Raw genomic sequence first — 23,008 nt, forward strand, 5'->3', positions numbered from 1 at the left:
ATAGGCAAACACTGTATACTTAACCTGAAATGTAAGATTTCGCAGGTAATTTGAAGTACATATATTGACATACTCTCTCAATCATAGTGGACATTGAGGAAGTTCTGGGGATACTTTTAATAAAGTCACTGCCAAACTGCTTCACTAGAAAAAAAACAAAATATTGTGGATTACATGCATCTCAGGACACTCACTGTTCAAGTGCAGGGAGTCCGGGTATAATGTCAGATGTCCAGGTTCAGCGCACAGGACACGGGGGGGGGGGGGGGGGGGGGGGGTCGGTGGTTCCCCTTGGTAGATCTTGCTGACCTGGGGGGGAGATCATCCTTGATCAATTTTGGCAATGGGAGGTGATGACAAACTTGTCATTTCACTACCTGTCTACGTGCCTGGTCATTGCGGACTTTCAGGAGGCTTTAGGAGCTAGTTTCTGCTGCAGTTTTTGTGTTTATGACAAACTACGGTATTCTTTGCTGGAAAATATTAGTCTTGTTGAGACCTTTGGTGCACCTTATGACATTAATAAAAGTCTTTAGGTTTCACTTAAAGCACTGCTGTGAAAACAGCAGTTGGCTGTTTATTTAATGATTATTCTTTTTCTTCCAAGGCAAATCTGATAGATTAAAGTAGCAGAAAGAAACAGAATTTATAAATTATACCTTATAAAATAAAAACAAAACACCTTAACTCGGTTAACTTAAACCCACCCTTACCACACACATGAAGAAATGTGTGTACAGTATGAATCAAAATAATTATTTTACAAATAAAGAAAATGAATTTTTACTTGTTGTTGCAAAAGGATAATGTAAACAGTACCTGAATTGAAATTACAGTGTATTAAATGAAGAGAGAGCTCAACTGCAGTAATAATCAGTGATGTTTAATAGTCTTTGTGTCGGGCAGTTATAGCCAGTGGTGATTTCTTTGTTTTTAACAGCACAAACCTAACAGCACTTCACTGGCTAACAGGCCTCTCCATCAGTTTATTTCTATACAAAATGAGACACCACTCTTTGCTACAAAAGGATCATTTCAAATATTAAAAGTTGCCTTGATACTAAGGATGAATATGTTAAAAAAAATCACATTGCAATATTTCAAATCTTTTTACAATATAAAAGTAGTTGAAAACGTACCCAAAATTAACTATAGAAAAATAGAATTTACCTAACAATTGTCTGTCTTTACTGTGAAAGGCAAATCAGTAGTTCACTGTAAGGATCAGTCCAGGTCTTGTCTGTCATTTCCCTGTATGGCCAGCTGGGGTCACTGGCCATCCTGTTCATCTTCCCCGAGTCTTGTGTGCTTCACAATCGGTAGTATATTCCTCTGGTTGCCATATGGCGGAATGGTCTGAGTGTGTGTCTGAGAACTGTGCATTACTACCATTGTGGGTTTATGTATTTCGGTATTGGTCCTTGTTTTGCATTTCAGTTCTTAGATATCCTTGTTTATTTAGTTTTGTAGGTATATTCTGTTTTACCTATCTTGCTAGTCTCTCCTAGTGTCTGAACTCAGTGTTTCATATTTACCCTCACTGTTCCTGTAGCTCCTAATGTGTAATTAATAACGGCCCACACCTGTCCCTCATCATGTTCTCGTTATCTGTGTATTTATGTGCCTGTCCTTGCTTTGTTCCTCAGTCAGTCATTATGCTTGTTCCTGTTTTACTGTGTGTACTGCATACTGCTTGTTCCTGCATGATCCTTACCAGTGTTTCCTGAACCTGTGTCTCCTGTGTTCATTAACAGTCCCTTTTAGTTCTTGTTTTATCTCCTGTCTTTGTTTTGACCCCTTGTGGTCTGTTTTGTTTTTGTTAGTCTGTCCATTTTTCAGTAATGCCCCTTGCTGCCATTAAGCCACACTGTGAATCATCCTTCCCACCAGGATGTGCCATACCAGTTCACATTCTGTTTAACTTGTCAAAACGACTCTACTGGTACAATCACAATTCACTCTTATTTCACAGAATGTGATAGAACATTAATTTCTAGAACATCTTTAATGACAACCTAAATGTATATATGACATTACTACCAGCAGCAAAATCAGATGCTGTAAATTGCCAACAGACACAAAACATTACCGACAAATCACTTACTTTTGCTCAATATTGTCTCTGTGGAATCCAAAACATTTGCAGACAGCAAACCATGAATCTTCTGGTGATCAGTTCTTGATCAACTCAGTCCATCCATCCATTTTCTGTAAACTCTTGCCCTATTCAGGGCTGTGGGGGGTCTGTGTCCTATCACACGCACACTTATGGGCAATTTGGCAACTCCAATTAATCTCAGCATGTTTTTGGACTGTGGGAGGAAACGCCACGACAGGGCAGGGAGAACATGCAAACGTCACATACATAGAACCTGGTCCCAGAGGTGCAAGGCAACAGTGCTAACGACTGCAACACCATGCCAGCCGTCATTTCTGCTAAACTCTCAACCACATCATGCTATTAGTGAGCAAAGATGAAAATGATTATAAGACTGGAGATTGCATGTAGAGCTCACGCAAAAACAACAGAGGTAAACTTCAAAATGAATAAACCAAAAAGTTATTAGATAATGGACAAATCACAACCAATTATATTGCTGATTAATATTTTATTTACTATTCAATTTTTTAATCTGTCTTTAAATCACTTCTCAAAACACATTTGTTCACTTTGGCCTTTGGTACAGCATGACATGTTGACATTTTTAATTTGTTTTTTTATTTTTTATTTTATTCTATTTATTTTAATTTTGATGTATTTTAGATGTGATTTTTAGTTTATTTTTGGTTTTTATTCTTATTCTGATACACTTGTAGCACTTTGGTCAACTTTGTTGTGTGTAAAGTGCGTTATAAATAAAGTTACCATTGCCACTGCCAATTGGATTTTTTTGTATTTTATACACATTCTCAAATTTTTGAATATTCAACAATGCTGACTCATCCCTGACTGCAATTAGGCTATTTGGTGTCTGTCCCTTAGTGTTTCATACGAAGCGGGGTTACTGGCTTATTGGGGTAACTTGTTGGATTTAAGGTACAGGCCATTGGTTATGCTATTCAGCTTGTGTCATATTATAGAGAGATAAACACAGGCTGCAGCAATGTCCTCCAATTTGATCTACTGGTTGCTTCTGATATTCCGTACAGGTTATCCTGTAGTGCTGTTACATTTTAAACGCCATTGACATTATAGAGAGAGTTTTCATGGTCTTGAATATTCTCCTTCCCACTAAATGGATGTTTTCACGTTACATTTATTTATAAAATGTAAAGTTCTGAAAGTGGGGTCAGACAGTCCTCTGAGAAATTGGGGTTAAGGGCCTTTGCTCAAGGACTCAAAAGGTGAAAAAAACTGTCTTTGAGATGCTGGAACCACAATGTCTGTCACCAATAATCACAAAACATTTAAAATGACTTAGACCACACATCTTAGCCAATCGAATCCTTAGACACACAGCACCTGAAACTCTCTTACAAAGTATAATCCCTTCCATGCTGTGTATGCAGTTTACAATAATTGTATCTAATATAAAGCTATATATGTAGTTGACTAGGCTATTGATTCTTAAATAAATTCTAAAACATCTTCAAAGCGACATTGGTATCCTGGTTTCACATGCGAGTGTTAAGAGGATTCTTTATAACTTACACCATTGAACAGAGAGCCTAGTTATATTGAATTAAATTATGCATACAGCTTGTATGCTGCTTAATTGTGAAAGTCCTGCTATGAAGGCTTCAGACTACAACGGTATCAAAAGATTAGGCGGCTGATTGACGCCTTGTGACCTTCATATGACCTGGAAACACAGCCCAATTAAAATAAAGGGTAGAATATTCTTTGCTGCGTGCAGACCACCCCCACACTGCCCCATTTCTTCCTCCTCTCTCTTTCTTGTCACTTTTCGTTTTAAGGACTGTACCTCCAGCTGCTTCCGGCAGTCACTTTGTGGGTCTGAATGGAAGCTTCCCAATCGCAGGGAGGATTGCCAGCGTTACTCAAATTGGCCTACAAGGCTAATTAAAGTATGAAAATTGGAAACAACAGTGAGTCACAGCTGCATTTAGCAGTAACAGGGTGGAAACGCTACGGTTCGCCCAAAGATGTAGCTTCACTGCGGCAAAATGCAGTCACCCAGCACACACATTTAATATCCTTTATGAATTATTAAGAGTTATTAACAGTGTAAACTATATACCAGGGTTCTTCAAATCTGGCCCTCGATTCCAAATCCAGGCCTTGTTTTCAGTTCCCCAGGTAGTTAGTTTAATAATTACTGATTCTGATTGGTCAGAGGCTTCACACCTGACTGACAGGTAAAGGAAGGCTGGAAGACCAGCAGGGCTCGGACCTCAAGGACCGTGATTTGAATAACCCTGCTATATACATTGAACTAGAGCACCAGTAATGTCAAATTCAAATCCATGCAATCTGTTTCACATCACACTGTTGCACTTAGACACCCCCGGGAACCAGAAAGCACATGTGACCGTTCATGTTTTCCTGCTCGACTGGCGCTCCTGTCGTGATCAACAGCAGCGTGGCTTTATGAGAGGAAGCGGAAGCGATTGGATGCTAAGGCAATAAAAGGGCAGTGGGGTGGATAGTGTGGGCACAGAGGGGCCCAAAGAGCCAGTGCAGTAGGTCCACCATAGAACAGCATGTGCTTGCAGCCTTGGTAGCTAAGGCTAATCGGCCTCATGCCGTTTACCACTGCAGAACATTTAAAATGGTTATATGTTGGGGAAAGTCAAGCATTCAACAGTCAGGTTTGGTGGGCTCATTTTGCACTATCAATTACCAGCAGGTTAAATCCCCCTCTCATTAATCAAAGTATCTTTATTGTCATTTGTTTGTTGTTGTCCCCTGTTGTCCCCTGTTGTTGTCCCCTGTACCATGTGGCCTGGGACAGCCTGCATGACCAGGTGAACAGGAGTTTAAAAGAATAGAAAGCTACAATAAAACAGCAAACTTTACACTGTTCATGATGTGTGTTGTAGTATAAGATGGTTTTTCAGCTACACTATAGTTTTTATTTACAATTTAAATAACTTAAATCTGAACATGACATAAGGAGGAGAGTGATTATTTAATCGTCATTCATCTAAGCTTCTGATTTTTGTTCATTTTCAAAAGGACTATTCAGGGGACATTATTCAGGAAAAATCTCTGTATTGCTGATGGTTTGGAAAAACAAAAACGAATACAATGTCCCAGTCACTATGAAATTAAATCCATCTGCCGGGTTTGTAAGAATAACAAAAGGGTGGCAGATGTCTTTGTAAACCACTACACAAGGAAAGCAGTAACACTGAACATGTAATGTGATTTGTATGTATAACTTCTGGGTCAAAGGTCAAGATAAGAGGCCTGTGCAGCAGGCACGTAAATTACAGTTGTGAGGTAAACTATGATGGATGGGGATTTGATGTGCTGTTTACGTCTCAGTTAGAGGTCACTTAGAAATGTCAATCTAACACTGTATCAAAGGTCCAAGCTACTCAGTTATATACAGATACAGATTTTAGCTTGATAAATGCTCCAGTGAAAATTGTTTAATCTAAGGACCATGAAAACTATTAAAGTAAATTGCTAAAGTAGCATTATAGGGTAATGGTATAGGGTAACGATATAATGCTTCCTAAACTTTGACTGCTTGTTCCAGTCCTAAATGCTTGTTTTATTATACACTCACCTAAAGGATTATTAGGAACACCATACTAATACGGTGTTTGACCCCCTTTCGCCTTCAGAACTGCCTTAACTCTACGTGGCATTGATTCAACAAGGTGCTGAAAACATTCTTTAGAAATGTTGGCCCATATCGATAGGATAGCATCTTGCAGTTGATGGAGATTTGTGGGATGCACATCCAGGGCACGAAGCTCCCATTCCACCACATCCCAAAGATGCTCTATTGGGTTGAGATCTGGTGACTGTGGGGGCCATTGTAGTACAGTGAACTCATTGTCATGTTCAAGAAACCAATTTGAAATGATTCGAGCTTTGTGACATGGTGCATTATCCTGCTGGAAGTAGCCATCAGAGGATGGGTACATGGTGGTCATAAAGGGATGGACATGATCAGAAACAATGCTCAGGTAGGCCGTGGCATTTAAATGATGCCCAATTGGCACTAAGGGGCCTAAAGTGTGCCAAGAAAACATCCCCCACACCATTACACCACCACCACCAGCCTGCACAGTGGTAACAAGGCATGATGGATCCATGTTCTCATTCTGTTTACGCCAAATTCTGACTCTACCATTTGAATGTCTCAACAGAAATCGAGACTCATCAGACCAGGCAACATTTTTCCAGTCTTCAACTGTCCTATTTTGGTGAGCTCGTGCAAATTGTAGCCTCTTTTTCCTATTTGTAGTGGAGATGAGTGGTACCCGGTGGGGTCTTCTGCTGTTGTAGCCCATCCGCCTCAAGGTTGTGCGTGTTGTGGCTTCACAAATGCTTTGCTGCATACCTCGGTTGTAACGAGTGGTTATTTCAGTCAAAGTTGCTCTTCTATCAGCTTGAATCAGTCGGCCCATTCTCCTCTGACCTCTAGCATCAACAAGGAATTTTCGCCCACAGGACTGCCGCATACTGGATGTTTTTCCTTTTGCACACTATTCTTTGTAAACCCTAGAAATGGTTGTGCATGAAAATCCCAGTAACTGGGCAGATTATGAAATACTCAGACCGGCCCGTCTGGCACCAACAACCATGCCACGCTCAAAATTGCTTAAATCACCTTTATTTCCCATTCTGACATTCAGTTTGGAGTTCAGGAGATTGTCTTGACCAGGACCACACCCCTAAATGCATTGAAGCAACTGCCATGTGATTGGTTGATTAGATAATTGCATTAATGAGAAATTGAACAGGTGTTCCTAATAATTCTTTAGGTGAGTGTATATTTTTTCATTGTTTATTTAAAGATTTATCTTCTTTGGCACATTACAGGATGAACAGAATGAAAAAGAGAAAAAATAAAAAATAATAATAAAAATAAGAAAGATAAATAAGCCTCATAGCAAGAAGGTCCTGGGTTCGGTCCCGGGTCCTTTCCGTGTGGAGTTCAGAACCCTCTCCCCGTGTTCATGTGGGTTTCCACTGGGGGCTCCGGTTTCCTCCCACAGTCCAAAAGCGTGTGGGGTACGTTAGTTTGCGAATATAAGTTGGCCCCTGTAATTGTGTGAGTGTGCGTGAGACTGTGTGAGTGTGTTTGTGACTGTGTGAGTGTGCGTGAGACTGTGTGAGTGTGTGTGTGACTGTGTGAGTGTGCATGTGACTGTGTGTGTGAGACTGTGTGACTGTGTGTGTGAGACTGTGTGAGTGTGTGAGTGTGCATGTGACTGTGTGAGTGTGCGTGAGACTGTGTGAGTGTGTTTGTGACTGTGTGAGTGTGCGTGAGACTGTGTGAGTGTGTTTGTGACTGCGTGAGTGTGCGTGAGACTGTGTGAGTGAGACTGTGTGACTGTGTGTGTGAGACTGTGTGAGTGTGTTTGTGACTGTGTGAGTGTGCGTGAGACTGTGTGAGTGTGCATGTGACTGTGTGTGTGAGACTGTGTGACTGTGTGTGTGAGACTGTGTGACTGTGTGTGTGAGACTGTGTGAGTGTGTGCGCCCTGCAGTGTGTTGGCCAGGGTTGGTTCCTGCCTGTGCCCATTGTTCCTGGGATAGGCTCCGGTCCCCCCCGCGACCCCAGTAAGCGGTTACGGTGATGGATGGATGGAAGATAAATAATAATTCACACATGAGGGGGAAAAAGGGGGAAAATCTCAAGTACAAACAATTAACATTAATAAACAGGGCATTGTTCTTGTACACGTTCCAAGTAATAGTGCAAGATTACACATGGCTTACATAATACAATCATGTAGAGAGAACCAATACGGCGAAAAGAGGCGACTATATCTTACAGTATAAACTGGGACAAGCAGCCTTTAACAGAATAATGGACTTTTTCTTTGAGAACATCAACACATCTCTTATCTACTGTGTATGAGAAGGTGGCCGAGGATTCTTCCAATGAACTAGAATAAGATGCCAAACAACTAAACAGACGAACGCTACAAGAGGGTTACGCAAGCTAATCGAGGCTTGTTTTATTATATAACCAGCATTGGTTTTTTTTTTTTTTAAATATATTCAAAATTGTGTAAAACAACAGTCATTAATACAGCCCTGCATGTTATTCAAGCACAGCATGTTTTCAAGAGATTAATCAATGCACAAATAAGTACCAAAATAACAGATATTTAAGGTAAATAATGCAGAAATATTATGTTTATTCCCCCTAAGGCTATTCAGCAAAACATTAGAAGGAGTCATTATTTCAGAAAGGGCAGACATTTCAGTGAGATAGCAAGGTATGTCCTACCTCCAAAACTAGGGGTTCAAATCCTTACTTTGTGTGTGTGTGTGTGTGTGTGTGTGTGCGTGTGTGTGTGTGTGTGGGTCTGTGTGTGTGCGGGGGGGTGTGGGGCTGGTTATGCATATCTTACATTGTGGGGATTTTTTCAGTCCCCACAAGAGGAATCTATGACTGCAATGAAAAAACTAAAAATGTCAAAAGACTCGTGTTTTGTTTGGTTACTTATGGTTAAAGTTAGGGCTGGATAAGGGTTAAGGTCATCATTGTTGCGACTGGGGTTTTGCCCATAGAAATGATGGTCCTGACAAAGATAAGAGTACAGGTCTTTGTGTGTGTATGTGTGTGTGTGTGTGTGTGTGTGAGCGGGTTTACCTATCCTTATGGGGACACAATGTCCCCATAACGTGATAAATATCCGTTTTTTTTCCCCTTAAACTCTATTTTATAAAAACCGGTGACTGCTATGAAAAAACTAAAAATGCAAAAACTCTTGTATTTTGTTAGGTTACTTATGGTTATGGTTAGGGCAGGGTAGGGGTTAAGGTTGTCATAGTTAGCGTTAGCATTTTTCCCATTGAAATGAATGAGCGGTCCCCATAAGGATATGTTTACCCTACATGTGTGTGTGTGTGTGTGTGTGTGTGTGTGCGGGGGGGTTGTGTGTGATCTCCTTGGGTTTCCCTTGACTACTCTGGTTTCTTCCTGCAGTCCACAGACATGCACTTAAGCTAATTAGTGTCTCTAAGTTCTTCATAGTGCGTGTGTGTTGTGAAAGACTGGCATCCTGTCCAGGGTATACACCTCCTGTATACTGTTTGAAATAGGCTCCTGCCCCCCTGCAACCCTGCTCAGTACAAGAATTTGGAAGATGGATAGATGGATTGATGGATTGATGGATGGATGATGACATTCAAAACTACTTCACAGAAAATAACACAAAGTGCTTGAGGGCTTTATGCAAAAATCTGAACAGACTGTCTCTGTACTGTAGTTTGAGTGAAAACAATGTATAAAGTATCTGGTTCCATCAGCCTTTTTAAATTAAGGATGAAAAGGTGTGGAGCAAATATCTACGTCATCTTCAATTTTATATTTCAAAATGAGAAAAGTGATACACAGATTTTTGCAGTTTGTGGTCCTTTATAGATCATTGAATAAATAAAAATGATAAATGACTAAAATGATTGTGATAATAATAATAATAATAATAATAGTAATAACATGCAAATGAACTCCATTGCTCTGATTATGCAAAACAAAGTTGTAACCCACATCTACTTTACCACACATTTTTCATTTTCATGTTGAGTTATTTTTAAACTATTATGGTTTCCAGTGTATTTTCAGCTCATTCCAAGGACGCATAAGGAGGACTTCAAAAGGAATTTAGATCATCTCAGCAAATCCAGCCACGCCTAAATGTACAGTTTGATTAGCCACATCTTGTACTGAACGGTCCTTTATTAATATTCACCTCTCATCAATACAGTTGCGTGTCTGTGCGCCATGTGTGAGCGTGCATGCGATGGGGTGAGAATGGAAAGAGGCGAGATGGTGATTATCCTTGAAGAACCTGACAGGAAGTCACCGAAGCTCATTTAGATATCACAGCGTGAAAGAAAAACCATCTCGATAAAAGGGGGGGGTCGACTTTTTTGGGGGGGAATACAGCTGTGACATTAAAAAAAGAATTAGTTCAATTTAACATGCTAATTGCTTCTCTAATTCTTCCAGTAATTTCTCTTCCTCGGCTTCCGGATGATGGCATAATGGCGGAACCTTTCACCTTTTATTCTGTATCGCTGGATACGGCTTTGCGGGCCTTCAGAAGCCTCCTCTTTTCAGCGTCAAAATTACTCTGTGCCACGTTCACGCATCTGTCGTCTGCCCCCAAGACGCCTGGCTGCCAGGCCTCGCCGGGGTCAGGGAGGGCCGTGCAGCGGTTCACGCAAACTCGTTTGGGCCACAATTTGTCATCTGAGGATGCAGTAATCATAGCATAGTGGTAGAAAGCAAAGAAATTCTCCCAAAATGACAGGGATTGCATTTGCTTCTCCTTTTATATTGCAGTTATTACTCACCGTGCTCACCTTGTCCTTATATTTATTAGATTAGATTAGATTACATTCAGCTTTATTGTCATTGTGCTGAGCACAGATACAGAGCCAATGAAAGGCAGTTAGCATCAAGCCAGGTGTGAATAAAATACAATTCTTAGCTCCTGTTGCTCAACAAGTAGAGAATTGTGGTAACAACATAAAGGTCATGGGCACAAATCATAGGGAGTGCACATAAATTGTTACCCTTCCTTCTACTGTAAATTGCTGTAAAAGCCTCAGATAAACCACTACATATAAACTATGGTTGTATGCAAAACTATACGAGGTAGTCCAGAATAAAAGGCGCAGTTGGGAAGTGCAGACACAGCTGATGTATAACCGATGGTGTGAAGAGAAATAAAATTTTATTTAAAAAATGCCAAAGCAGTTAAGTTGTGACACTTATTGTGCTGCATGGTGTAGCTGTTAGGTATGTGCTGGAACTGCAGTAGTTCATTGTCCTGACTGATACTGGAGAACTGCAGTAGTTCATTGTCCTGACTGATACTGGAGAACTGCAGTAGTTCATTGTCCTGACTGATACTGGAATGTCCGCTGATAATTTTATAGCTGATTTTCAGTTCAGGGAGCAATTCATGTCAGTTTAAAATGATGAACAGAACTACCAAAGGGTTCAGTTACACTGTAAACCAACAGCTGGATCCTCTTTGTAGCCACTGCTACAGTGTGTCAGCTATCAGTCACTGAAGCTGATAAAGAGCATTTGAAGCTGATGAGAAGGTTCCATCTGTTACTGACAGGCCTTTTTGGGGGCCTGAATAGTCACAGTGGTCATTCAATGTGTGTCAGGCCTCCTGTATAACTTATAATAGGCTGCATTTCCCACTAGGATTCCTGACATCACCAGTGATACCAAAGTGAACAACAAATGAACTGAATGACCCCTGTCATTCAGTGTCGTGATTTAATTATCGATATTTAAATTTAATTAAGTTACAGTATGACTAGCTTGTACACAATTACGCCGCTAACCCAATTCTCCACAGTGAAAGTCGATGTTGCTTTTGAGCTGCAAATGTTTACATATGTAGCAGGTCGTCTGTGGGATTGTTTAACAAATTGAGGCCTTGGCATACAAAGACAATAACTTTTAAAGGATTTATGAGTTTCTGCAATTATGGGAATGAAGGCATTGGCTACTTTGCAGGATAAAGCGAATGATAAAACACGGATAAAATGGAGAACTGACCCATCCATCTGTAAAAATGCTCAACTAGAACCCGGTCACAGTGAGTCTGGGGCCCGACCCCGGAAGCACAGGGCAGGGGACACCCTAGGCCAGTGGTTCCCAATAAAGACCTTAGTCCACGTTTTTGCTCCCTCCCAGTCCAAAAATGTGGACTGTCTGACAGGGAGTTTGGAGGATCAAAAACGTGGATGGGCTGTAGGTTCCAGAGGAGCGGATTGGGACACACTGCTCTTGGCGGGATGTCAGTCCATTGCAGCAGTGCATACATGCTCAGTATAACCTATTATGGTCCATTTAGCAAAAAACACATCACTTAACTGTATGTTTGTGGCTTGCAGGAGGAAACCCGAATCCAGAGGAAATTTCTGTACATGTAGGACATACATGCAAAGCCAGGCAATAAGAAATGGGCAAAAGATGTAAGTAAGACTTCAATTAGGGAAACACTATTGTCAAATTTTATGTAGTATTTAATCTGCGCATTTCGTAACTAATTTTAGCTTAGTCCTATCATAAAATACACACACCTGTAATTTCAGATTCCTGCAATGTATTAGCAATATTATATGCAGTTTATTGGAATTCTTAATATACAGAACACCAATGTAACTGTTGTTTAACTGAAGATATTATCATGTTTCAGCATTAAATATATGACTGAGATTCATTTCAGGGGGACACAAAAAACCAGTTCTTCCCATACCTGGGCAGAATGGCAGATCGCCTTTTAATCCCCAAATCTTCAAGGCTTCTTTAAATCTACACCTTCAGTTGGATGTGAAGCTGTTAAAAGGTGGCAGGAGAGTGAAAAGATTACTGCTCAAAGTACAGAGTGAGTATATTAAACAAGGTGCCTGTGACTGAGTGACTCATTTAAGTATTTTCTGTTATGACGACCTTTTCATGTCTTTGAGACATTACATCATAATAAACCCCTAATAAAAAGGCATTCAGGACAGACAGAATTGGCCATGTGTGGCATCTTTTAAAGAAGAGGACTTATAATACCAGAGGAGAAATGATGGATGTTGACGTCTTTTGTTGCTATAACACTCATATATTCAGCCAACTAAAAAACACATGAACTGAATGCTGCTTTGATATCTTCTGTCATTGAACCTGGCTGATGTTTAAACCTCCAAGCGTGACCGTGGTTCTTAGAATCCTTCTTAATATCAAGTTATCAAAGCATGTGGTTCTTCAGGTGATGTTCAAGGGTGGTTTAGGGGGTCCTGGGTCTGCTGCCACCCCAGGATCCTCTTCAGCCCTTCCGCAGGGCACCACCACGACTCCTACTGCAGACACACACTGCATTTCCCTGTTGTGGAAGTTGAATTTAAAAAGATGGGGGCAAGTGAGAGTCCTGCAGGCCAGAAAATGAAGCGAGACAAATCCAAGTGATTGGCGTTCAGTGATGTTTTATTGCTCAAAAGGCCTGGAACAATGTTCATCTAACAAATTGTGTAAGTAGACACATTTAAAAAGTAACAAGCCTTAGGTCATCAAAAGAAATGTTTAAAGCTATTTATCAGAGTAGCAAGTCCACTTTTGCTCAGAACAAAAAGCACAATTTAGCATTAGAAAATATGTAAATTAAGAATAATAATAAAAACTAGTAAGAATTTCTTCTGTTCTAAAACAAGTTACTGATATCTAGTTGGATGGCTGGATGAATGCTGCTTCAGTTCCCAAACCTCTCCTCATGGGGACCTCAGCCATTCTGTGTCTTTGTTAAATTTCACCATTGGTTCAAAAAGTGAATGAGATATTGATGAGCTATGTGAGCTGTGCTAGTGGTCAAGTCAAGAAATTCATGGGTGTGTTGGATGGTTGCTGCAAATGCTGGGGTGAGTTTAGCAGAAGTTCTGAAATGGCTAAGCTGCCTCATTCTTTGATAGGCATAATATCACAGTTTTACACAAACATGAAGATCATTTAAATCATTTTCTTTGGCTGCCTATGACTTTTGCACTGGACATCAATCACGTGCATGAAGTTGTCACCTATAGTTGTATATTCATTATATACTTAGTAGGTGTTATCTTTATGTTAATTAAGTAAATAAAAAAATGCTCACTAAATGTAATAAAGTATAGATTGTGAAACTATCTAATGGATAAATCCATGGAATGGAGATAAATGTAACCAACTTCACAAGCTTATTTCCATTCTTCACACCCTTTTTGTGTAAATTCACCAAATACTTTCAGTTATATTAACCAAACGGGTTCATCTGCAAACTAAGCATCAGCCTCAATCCTCAGTTACAAAAATATGCATAGAAATTCTCCAGATGGGGTATTAATAAGCAACCCCCATATGCTATTCCCCATATGAAATATCAGTTCTATCGTTACAAAGACGCTTTCTGTTTCAACAAGGTGATCATTATAAACTCCAGTAGAAAATTAAAAGCTGGGCCTGGCAGTGACATGCAGACCTGCAGATTGTTAGCGAGAACAGCAGCCGGCTCTGGGTGATCCAGGCCACTTGATTAATCTGCATAGCATGAATACGAAATCAATCACATCGTCTCATGAGGACTTGAATTAAAATTTGACTTTCCATCTTTCCAGAAACACCCTGAATGACATAGAGACTGCCATAAAAATGTGTAAAAATGACATATTCTAAAAGAGATGATTGATTTTTCTTAAGATAGCCCGGGGGATAGGTAGATATTGATTAAGAGTTCTAAGAAGAACAGCTAAGCCCCTATGAGCATGATCAAGGATACCACTTATATCCAAGAGTTCTCCAGAGCTGTTCTTCCTGGATTCATGATCATATAAAGAACCAGGGTCAACCTCAAGAAATCACTGTGGAATCACAAGATTAGTATTAGTTCCATTGACGGAGAATTACTGGCAGCTCACTGTAGATCTTACATTGTACTAGAAAACAGGGACCACAGCAATCTCAGTCTATGCTCCTAGAGAAGATCAGTGCAGATGTAACATAAAGCAGCTTTAACAACTGAATAGAGAAGAAGCAGCATCTGCCCTCTTTTTGACTGACACTGGCCTGCTATTATGGAATAATGCTGCGTTCCATTTGAACTCATAACTCAGAAATTCCCTACTCAAAAATTTCAACTGGAACGCCCCCTGAAGACAGAATTCCTATTCGGAACGTCGGAGGAATCTACACAAGCCTGACCTAAGAATTCAAGATAGCTCAAGACGAGTTCGTTTTGACCCACAAAACGGTGTTTGCTCCGATTCCTTTGCCTCGTAAAACTCGTCCGATTGTAACCTCCCCTTCGCAAGCGTCTCCACCACCCGTGGAGAAACGCGAGTGCTTTTACTGCCACGAGGTGGGCCATATTATATCTGTGTGCCCTGCATTAAAGCGCAAGGAAGCTCGTACAGCAGCTAGAAAAGTGAATGTTGCTGCCTGCCCCGACAGTTCTTCGTCCTCCTCCTCTCGCGTTGATGCTGCTTTCGAACCATTTGTATTTACTGGTTCGGTTTCGCTCAGTGAGATGGATGCTCGGCACCCTGTGACTATCCTGCGGGATACGGGAGCCGCTCAGTCATTCTTGGTGGAAGGAGTTATTCCCCTATGTGACGAAACGTACTGTGGTACGGATGTGTTGGTGCAGGGAATCGATTTGTGTGTGGCTGGAGTTCCCCTGCACACCGTTTATTTGTGTACTCCCGATTTCTCGGGATACGTGCGAGTAGCTGTCCAGCCCCAGTTACCTGTCCCAGGCATTACGTTTATTCTTGGGAATGACATAGCGGGGAAGAGAATCGTTCCTCTACCCGAAGTCGTTCTGGACCCTGTGCTGTGTGAAAATGATGTAGCGGTGGAACACCCGACGGTGTTTCCTGCGTGTGTGCTTACTCGTGCACAGCGGCGCCAGCTTGCCGACATTGACCTCGAGGACACGTTCATGTCCGTGCCAGTGTTGGATAAACCTTCGAAGGTTGAGTCTGTGACCCCGGATCCTAATAACTCTGTTACCTCCCCTGAAGTTCCGTTCTGTTTGTTTTCTTATGTTTATTTTGTGGTTTTTGTTGTTTTTTGTTTGGGATCTGTGTATATTGGTGACCCGTGTGGGTTCACTCTTGTGTGGGGGGGTGTTACGTGCCGTAAGTTTTGGTTACGTGCCGTAAGGGATATGTGCCGTAAGTTTCGGGTACGTGCCGTAAGTGTTACGTGCCATAAGTTCAGGAGGATGCCTGCAGGTCCTTCGGACGTCCTGCCCACTCGCCGATTGGTCGCCCGCCCCCTCGACTCCGCCCTCAGGACCTGACCCCGCCTCCCTTGCCCTCGGAGCCGTTTCCGGTTCGCCAGCTGAAGAGTTCGCCGCTTCGTCCCTTCGTCTGCCCGCTACTTGCTTCTCGCCTGCTAGCTCGCTCTCTGTTCGCTTTTGCTTTGTTTGATTGATCGTGTATGACTGTTTTGCCCTTGACTTCCGATTCTCGCCTCGCCCTTATTTGTACTTTCGCCTTGGTTTCTGATTGCTTGATTGGTTTTGAACTTTCGCCTGTGTTTCGACTTCGCCTCTCGGTTTTCCCTTTTGATACCTTTGCCTCGGCTTGGTGTTTCGTGTTTCACTAGGTGTGTAGGGAGTGTCTGCCTTTTTGTTTATTCGTTAACGTGGGGATTATTGTTTGTTTGGTCAGGGAGATAGATTTAGGCATTGTTGTTTCGTTTCACCATTTTCTTTGTGTTCACTTAGGTAGCTCAGCTTGGGTTACTCGGTAGATGTGCTTTTGTTTGTTTCTTTGGCCTTTGTCACTCCTGACGTTCGTTACACCTAGTGTTTGTATTGTGTTTGTGAAAAACTATAAAAAAAAACTATAAAAAAAGACTCCCTCTGTGTCCCGTGTTCCCTTCTCCTAGCCCTAGTTGTCCTGTCCTCCCCAATCCCTCCTTCCCTTTCACTTTGTTGCGGTCCAACCCTAGACTGGATCGTAACAGCACCTTGTATTAACAAAAGTTTAAGCTCTAGTTTTGTACAGTTTATTAGCACTTATGTTTTATTTGTGGCTCAATAAACACACACACAGTACTGTCAACTGCTATCTGTGGAAATGTTGCTATGGTGTTTCTATGTGCAAAATATTGCATAATGTGTTGTTATCAACTGATAATGCTAACAATGGCCAAGAGTTAACCAGGCTAGAACTGGGGCCTGTTTAAGAGAGCAGGATTTCTTTGCCAGATAACTTGTCAGATTTAAGGTAGTCTGGACTAAGTGTAAGTTAACAAAGATAAAAGCTATTTAAACTGGGCTAAATTAAATCTGACAAGTTATCCAGCTAAGTTATCCTGCTTTTTGAAACAGGTCCCTGGTATTGCTAAATGGCTTTCCATCTTGCTGTACTGGAACACAGTTAACCTGGGCATGACGTCATTCCCAGCTCTGCCAACCTCTGACTGAATGAAGCATATGGTTTTGAAACCTCAGAACTGATCAGAGTCAGGACACACCTCTCTGTGGATCTTCTGGACAAACTACCTTGAACACAGAGTTGGGTAGTTCTGGTCCAGAAAGTAAAAATCCTGACCGAGATTTTGTTTCAACCAACCATTTTAGTATAAAGAGTCACAGATACTCAACTGGTTGATTGAATCAAAATCTTGGTCTGGATTTTTACTTTCTGGTCCTGAACTTTCCACCTCTGCTTAAATGTAAAGGCTTATGCCAGGAAAACACATCACCCAGCTCCAGGCAGCGGGCAATCAAACCCTTAGTATCCTGGAGCTGACAAAAGGTTACTGGCAGGATCCATTTGTCCTCAGAGCCAGGAAGTAGACAACTTTGTCAAACCTCAGCACCCTACAAAAACAAAAAGAAAAGAAAAAAATCTGATTCTGCTGGTCGAGCTGCATTCCCTCCCTGTCACGCCAACCATACTTATTCCTCTGGATTTTTAATGTTTTTTTATCATTTGCAATTTCTCCCTAGTTGTGTATAATGAAGCTTCTTGACCCTCACTTCATAGCCATTTAAACTGGTACCACTATTATAGATCTGTAGGCCTGTCATCTCTCCTTCTGAGAGTCATAAAATGTATTACAAAATGATTAATCCAGTAATTGTACAGAACACATTATTTTAGATTAAACTCCACTCCCTCATTTTCGACGGATGATTATCAGCTGCCATTAGTACCTTCATTTGTTCCCCTCTCTGTGGTCAGTCTGTACGTGACGCCAAAATTCACACACCAGTCTGTACAGGAAGGGAGCATTAATAGATCCAAATAAAATAAGACAAAAAGAAAGAGAGAGCAAGAGCAGAAAACAAGCAGCTGAAAACTGCTGCAGTGACACACAAGTTTTGGGATGCAAACCTTTAATTCACAGTTTGCAAAATTATGTGTACAGAAGTATATAAAAAACTAAGATGTGTAAAATAGATGTGCCATTTTCTCATTCTTTTTTGATTTCTTTTAGTTCAGGTTGGTAGTTAACATTTCCAAGCCAGCAATATCCACAATGAAGTCTAGGGTGAAAATTAAGTTTGCAAAACAAAAATCAATATAGAGTCAAATCTAGGATAGTGAGAGAGGGAGATGAGGGTGTCATTGTAAAGACAGACTGCGTACATCAGTGGCAATCTGCTCCGACCTCCCCCAGGAAGGAGCACCACTGACGGGGGCTCTGGGCCAAGACAGAGGAGTCGTATCATAGCAGGTTATGTCAGCAAACTGCTGCTAATGTCAGAGGCAGACCGAGGGCCATCTTCTGTCACAGAGGAGCAACAAATGGAGCTTCCTTTTTGTGACCTCCAAGAAGGTAGAGTCTTACAAAAACAGGGAAAATGGCTTCCATTCACTGACTATACAACTTCAAAAATAATATCCCCTGCTAAAGTTAGACCAGAAGCAGTATCATTAGTAGCTAAAATTTCAAAACGATTGTTTAAGGTTTCTTTGAATTAGATGAATTATTGCATTCATTTTTCAATGTATTAATAACAATCAAAATAAAAGAGCTAATTGTTCTTGAAAGAGCCATTTTAGTGGAGTGACAGAAGTAGAATGTGGTAAATTTTGTTGAATAAAATAGCACTGTAAGTGAATCAGACATGTCAAAACATAAATGTGATCTGCCAATGGGAAAAAAGTTTGTCTTTTCTGAAAGCGAAGTATGCTTTTTTTCTTGTCCCGTTTACCCATCTGACAGAGAGATAGCGATCTAGCCGGGCTAGATAGGTCACTGTACTATTAGTCTCTGACTTACAGCCCAGCTAGTCCCATTTTATATCATTTCTAGGCTGTTCCGTCAGATCCTGCTTTATCAGAACCCTAAGGAGATAAAGCAGGAAAAAAAGTCCATTCTTCCTCAGGTTGTGAGATGTTGAAGTCACATTCAACAAGCAGAAACAAGAAAAAGGTATAAAAGGGCCAAAGGCTCTGCTTTCCTTCCTTCTGTCTTATCGCCAAATCTTAATTTATTGCTGAATCATCATTATCGTGACTGTCAGCCTTGTCTAACCTCTGCTGATCTCCCATGATTCTCTGCTGATCTCCCATGATTCTCTGCTGTCAGCCATAATTGCCCGCCTTCTGCTGGCTGACTGATAATAGCTGAGTGATTAGCCCACCTCCAAAGGAAGACAATGATGTTTAGAAGCCAGTAGTCTGGACTATATATTAATGAGGGGCCTTGTGCAGCTTTGATAAGGCAGCAGGACGGTCCCACGTGAGGGCATGCGAGTCTGGAGGAGTACTGCCTTACAGAGCAGGGCCATCGTCCCTTGGCCAGTAATCACCACAAAAGCATCCAGTTACAGTCACTGCCACTCCATTGCAGGTACTGGCAGGACGTCAAGCCGAACAACCCCCCCGCCCGCCCCCAAGCCCAACTTTGCATTCCCCTAACACCATGACCTGCCAACTCCAACACCAAGAAAAACAGCCACAAACAGCCCTCGTTCCTTCAGTCAGCACAGCCTTTTCATGGCGGTAATCAGATTTACGGCACTGTCGATCGAAAGACGTTATGGCACTGCACTGCTTGATGTGCTTACAAGGGACATCTGCTCTTGTCTGGAGTCCAGAGAATGAATCGTACTCTGATTTTTGTTTTGTTGATTAAAATGATGAATAACCAGTAATTTGTAGAATTATATGCACCTTCTACACTATTTACTCTTTGAGAAATAAAAAATAAAGTCATTTTTCTTGGCTTGTGTGCATACAAAGACAGTTGTGCTTGGTATTACACCAAATGAGATGCTTTATGTGGAGAGGATTATGTAGGTCCAGTATCAATAGGTGGATGGAGGTTATGATTACAGTGACTTGGGGTTTCTTAGCAGTGGCCAGTCTAGGTCATTTTACAACAGAGGAAAAAAAGAACCATCTGCATTAAATAAGTCCTCACAATGGCAAATTTGGAGCACATCAATTTGCTCTGAAAAGCCCATTTGTGCAAAGTAAATATGGACTAATCTAAATGCTCTTATAGCTGAACAAAAAGGTGGCGTGTTGAGGCTGCAATTCAGTCCAATCCGGGTTTGTTATCAAATAATAAGGCGGCAGTTATGAGAAGCCAGAATTTCATCATTTTGTCGGTATAAAATCCCTGCTAAATTTAAATGGTAAATGACACATCAAAACATGAGGAGGCAGGCTGGTCATGCTGCAGGGAATATAACTCATTTTCTGACTCTGGTTCACAGCCACCTGACTTCTCTCAATGACGTCCTGTATAACTTTTCCTGTCATTTTGCATTACCCTGAAAACAACGGAAAGCCCTGTGCACATTAGTTTCTCAGCGTGTGCCTGTAATGGGTGTTCTTGCTTGTTTTTAAAAATAATTTTGCGCTATTTAGGGTGTCATGGCCACTCCATAAGAGTAGCATTGTGTTCTCATGCCTCCACGACTGCGGGTTTGATTCCAGTCCCAGCTCTGTTTATGTGGGACACTGGCCCCAGCTGACAGCTGATTGGCCACTGGAGCCCCCGTTCCCCTGTCACTCACTGATTCACAACAAAACTTTGGGTAAGATTGACCCCTCTGTATGATTCATGCCCGCTTATGCCTCTCACCTAATTCATTGTGGGGTTTCCCAACTTCAAACTCCAAGGGTCAATGAAACTAGACTTATTAAAAAAAACACAGATCATAAAGCACACTGAACTGGGCCAACCTTTCTGTACCAGCAGGTCTTCTCCCCAATGGTCATTGAGTCTCTTGTATTGCAGAGATGGAAAGTTAAGGTTCAAAAAGTACAAATCAAGTGATGAAGAAAACAGAAATCATGGCACTTAAAAAAAACATGCCAGACTCAAGTAATATCAACACACATTGAACCTTTCTCAGGCCCTCGTTCTCCTCTGTTATTTCCTGTTATTACTTTATATGCATGTAAATACCATGTGCAAAAACTGGGCTAAAGATGAATGGTGTGCAATTTGGTTTGGGCCCTTTTTGCCCAGGACTGTATATATTATTATGTTCCCATTCCAATATTCCAATACTCTATTCCTAGTTATTCTATGGAATATCCTTCCTTTTCTCATTTGCCGAAATAACCCTACAGTGAAGGTGTGGCCCAAAGACCCAGAGCCCCATCTCCACTGCTGGATGTAAATTATTTTCCCTCACTTTTGTGCAGGCCGTGCAAGAACATAAAGGGAATTCTCAGATAAGAAATTACCAGCGCAGGGCATTCTTTTGTCTATACGGGTGAGTTCAATAGCTAGAGCAATAGAAAGGCCTTTGGTTACCAGAGGAACGAAGAACATGGAGGCCGGTCTCCATGGTAAACAGAAAAGCTATTTGTTGCAGCTTTTCAAACCTTGACCAGGCCATAACCATTTGACTATAATCACAGAAGATTTACACCATCATTTGTTATCGGCTATAGCACTGCACACTGTACAGCACATCGAATGTGCTACAATGAAAAGGAAAAGCATTATCTAATTTAGGAAAGATGGGGAAAAAACACCTTCCTTACTACCTGATAATATGATATTATTAATGTCACATTTTCTCATTAATAAGTCTCTGAAGTGCAATATTTAAATGTTTTGAGGAAGCATTCCTTTTATTAAATTGCAATCCAATTACTTACAAAAAGGCACAGAAAATGGGCAATTAACCAACACATCTTAATGCATTCATTTCAAGAGTGACAAAATATTTGTTTTAACCTGTGATTTTTCGCAGTGATAGAGGGATAGGGCAAAATGGATTGCATAAAAACGAAATAGAAAGAATATTGTGAATTAAATTATACAGATCACTTACAGGGGTTTGAAAATGTGCTGGTTAGATGAAATAATATACAACTGTAACTATAATCAGAGTATCAGCTGCCAGCCATGTAATATTTTTGGTTTCTTTGGCCTGAAATGTTCACATTTCCTCCTTTTTGTTGATGGATCAGTTATTTATTTTTTTTTTTTTAAAGCAAAGGAGTTGAACCATGGAGAAGCTGTGACTCTCCCTCTCAGAGAATCACGGAGGCCGGTTGCTTCTATTTCACTCCAATCATGCGGGGGGGGGGGGGGGGGGGGGGGTGGCGGGGGGGTTGCCGCAAAATTATAGAGCACACAAAGACAGTGGCTCCATAATTTCAGGATCGCCAAACCCTGCAATAAAATTACCCAAATTACCAATCATATAGAGTAAGTGCTGCTCACAGTTAATCTTCTTGTGTCATTGGCACTCCATTGAGAGCATCCTACTGGACGTGTTGGTCCTGATCCCAGTTATTGCCTGCATTGTTATTACTCAGAGTTTCCCTTCAATTCCATTTTTTTCTGTGGTTTTTTTTTGTGCCTTTGCCTGGCAACCGATTCTTAGGTTCACCACTAAGCTTGTACATATTGTTTTAGAAAAAAAAACAGGAAGAAACACAGCTATTTGTTCATTTTTGTTAAGTTAATATGAATATATGGACCGACCAAAAAATCCAGTATTGTTATATTTTTGTTATTGCAAAAGTATCTGAAAATGCTATTCAGGTAATCAAAATTCATGTTGCACATGCAAAGCAGAAAATAATTTCAAATACTCACGGGTGAGGGTTCATGATGACCATTTTGGTGCACTGCCTAACTTTGGTCCTAACTGACCCTAATCATCCTGCAGCACGTTTATGAATATAAATATGTTTATGACATTATACAACAGAGACTGAACAGTAACACCCTGAATCACTGAATGATACGCTCCAGGCTGATCATTTGGTGGCATTAATGTTTAAAACAAGATAATACAACAAACTCCATCCACAAACACATAGTAAATGACAGCAGAGTCCAATTTCTCAAAAATGAATGAACAAATATAGCGACAAATATCCCGCATGCAGCAGTATAACAGTAAGTGGTTATGAAGA

General features: G+C 41.0%; 1 long non-coding RNA gene across 1 annotated transcript in view; it reads right to left on the reverse strand.

The window, feature by feature from the left end:
* Positions 1-271: 271 nt before the first annotated feature.
* Positions 272-23,008, reverse strand: part of LOC140578605 (uncharacterized) — an 89,018-nt gene continuing 66,281 nt past the window's right edge. Inside the window, exon 3 of the long non-coding RNA XR_011982855.1 lies at positions 272-309. This is a non-coding gene — a long non-coding RNA (uncharacterized lncRNA). The remainder of the gene's footprint in view (positions 310-23,008) is intronic.

The sequence above is a fragment of the Paramormyrops kingsleyae genome, chromosome 16 (genome assembly GCF_048594095.1).
Source record: "Paramormyrops kingsleyae isolate MSU_618 chromosome 16, PKINGS_0.4, whole genome shotgun sequence".
NCBI classification, from domain to species: Eukaryota; Metazoa; Chordata; class Actinopteri; order Osteoglossiformes; family Mormyridae; genus Paramormyrops; species Paramormyrops kingsleyae.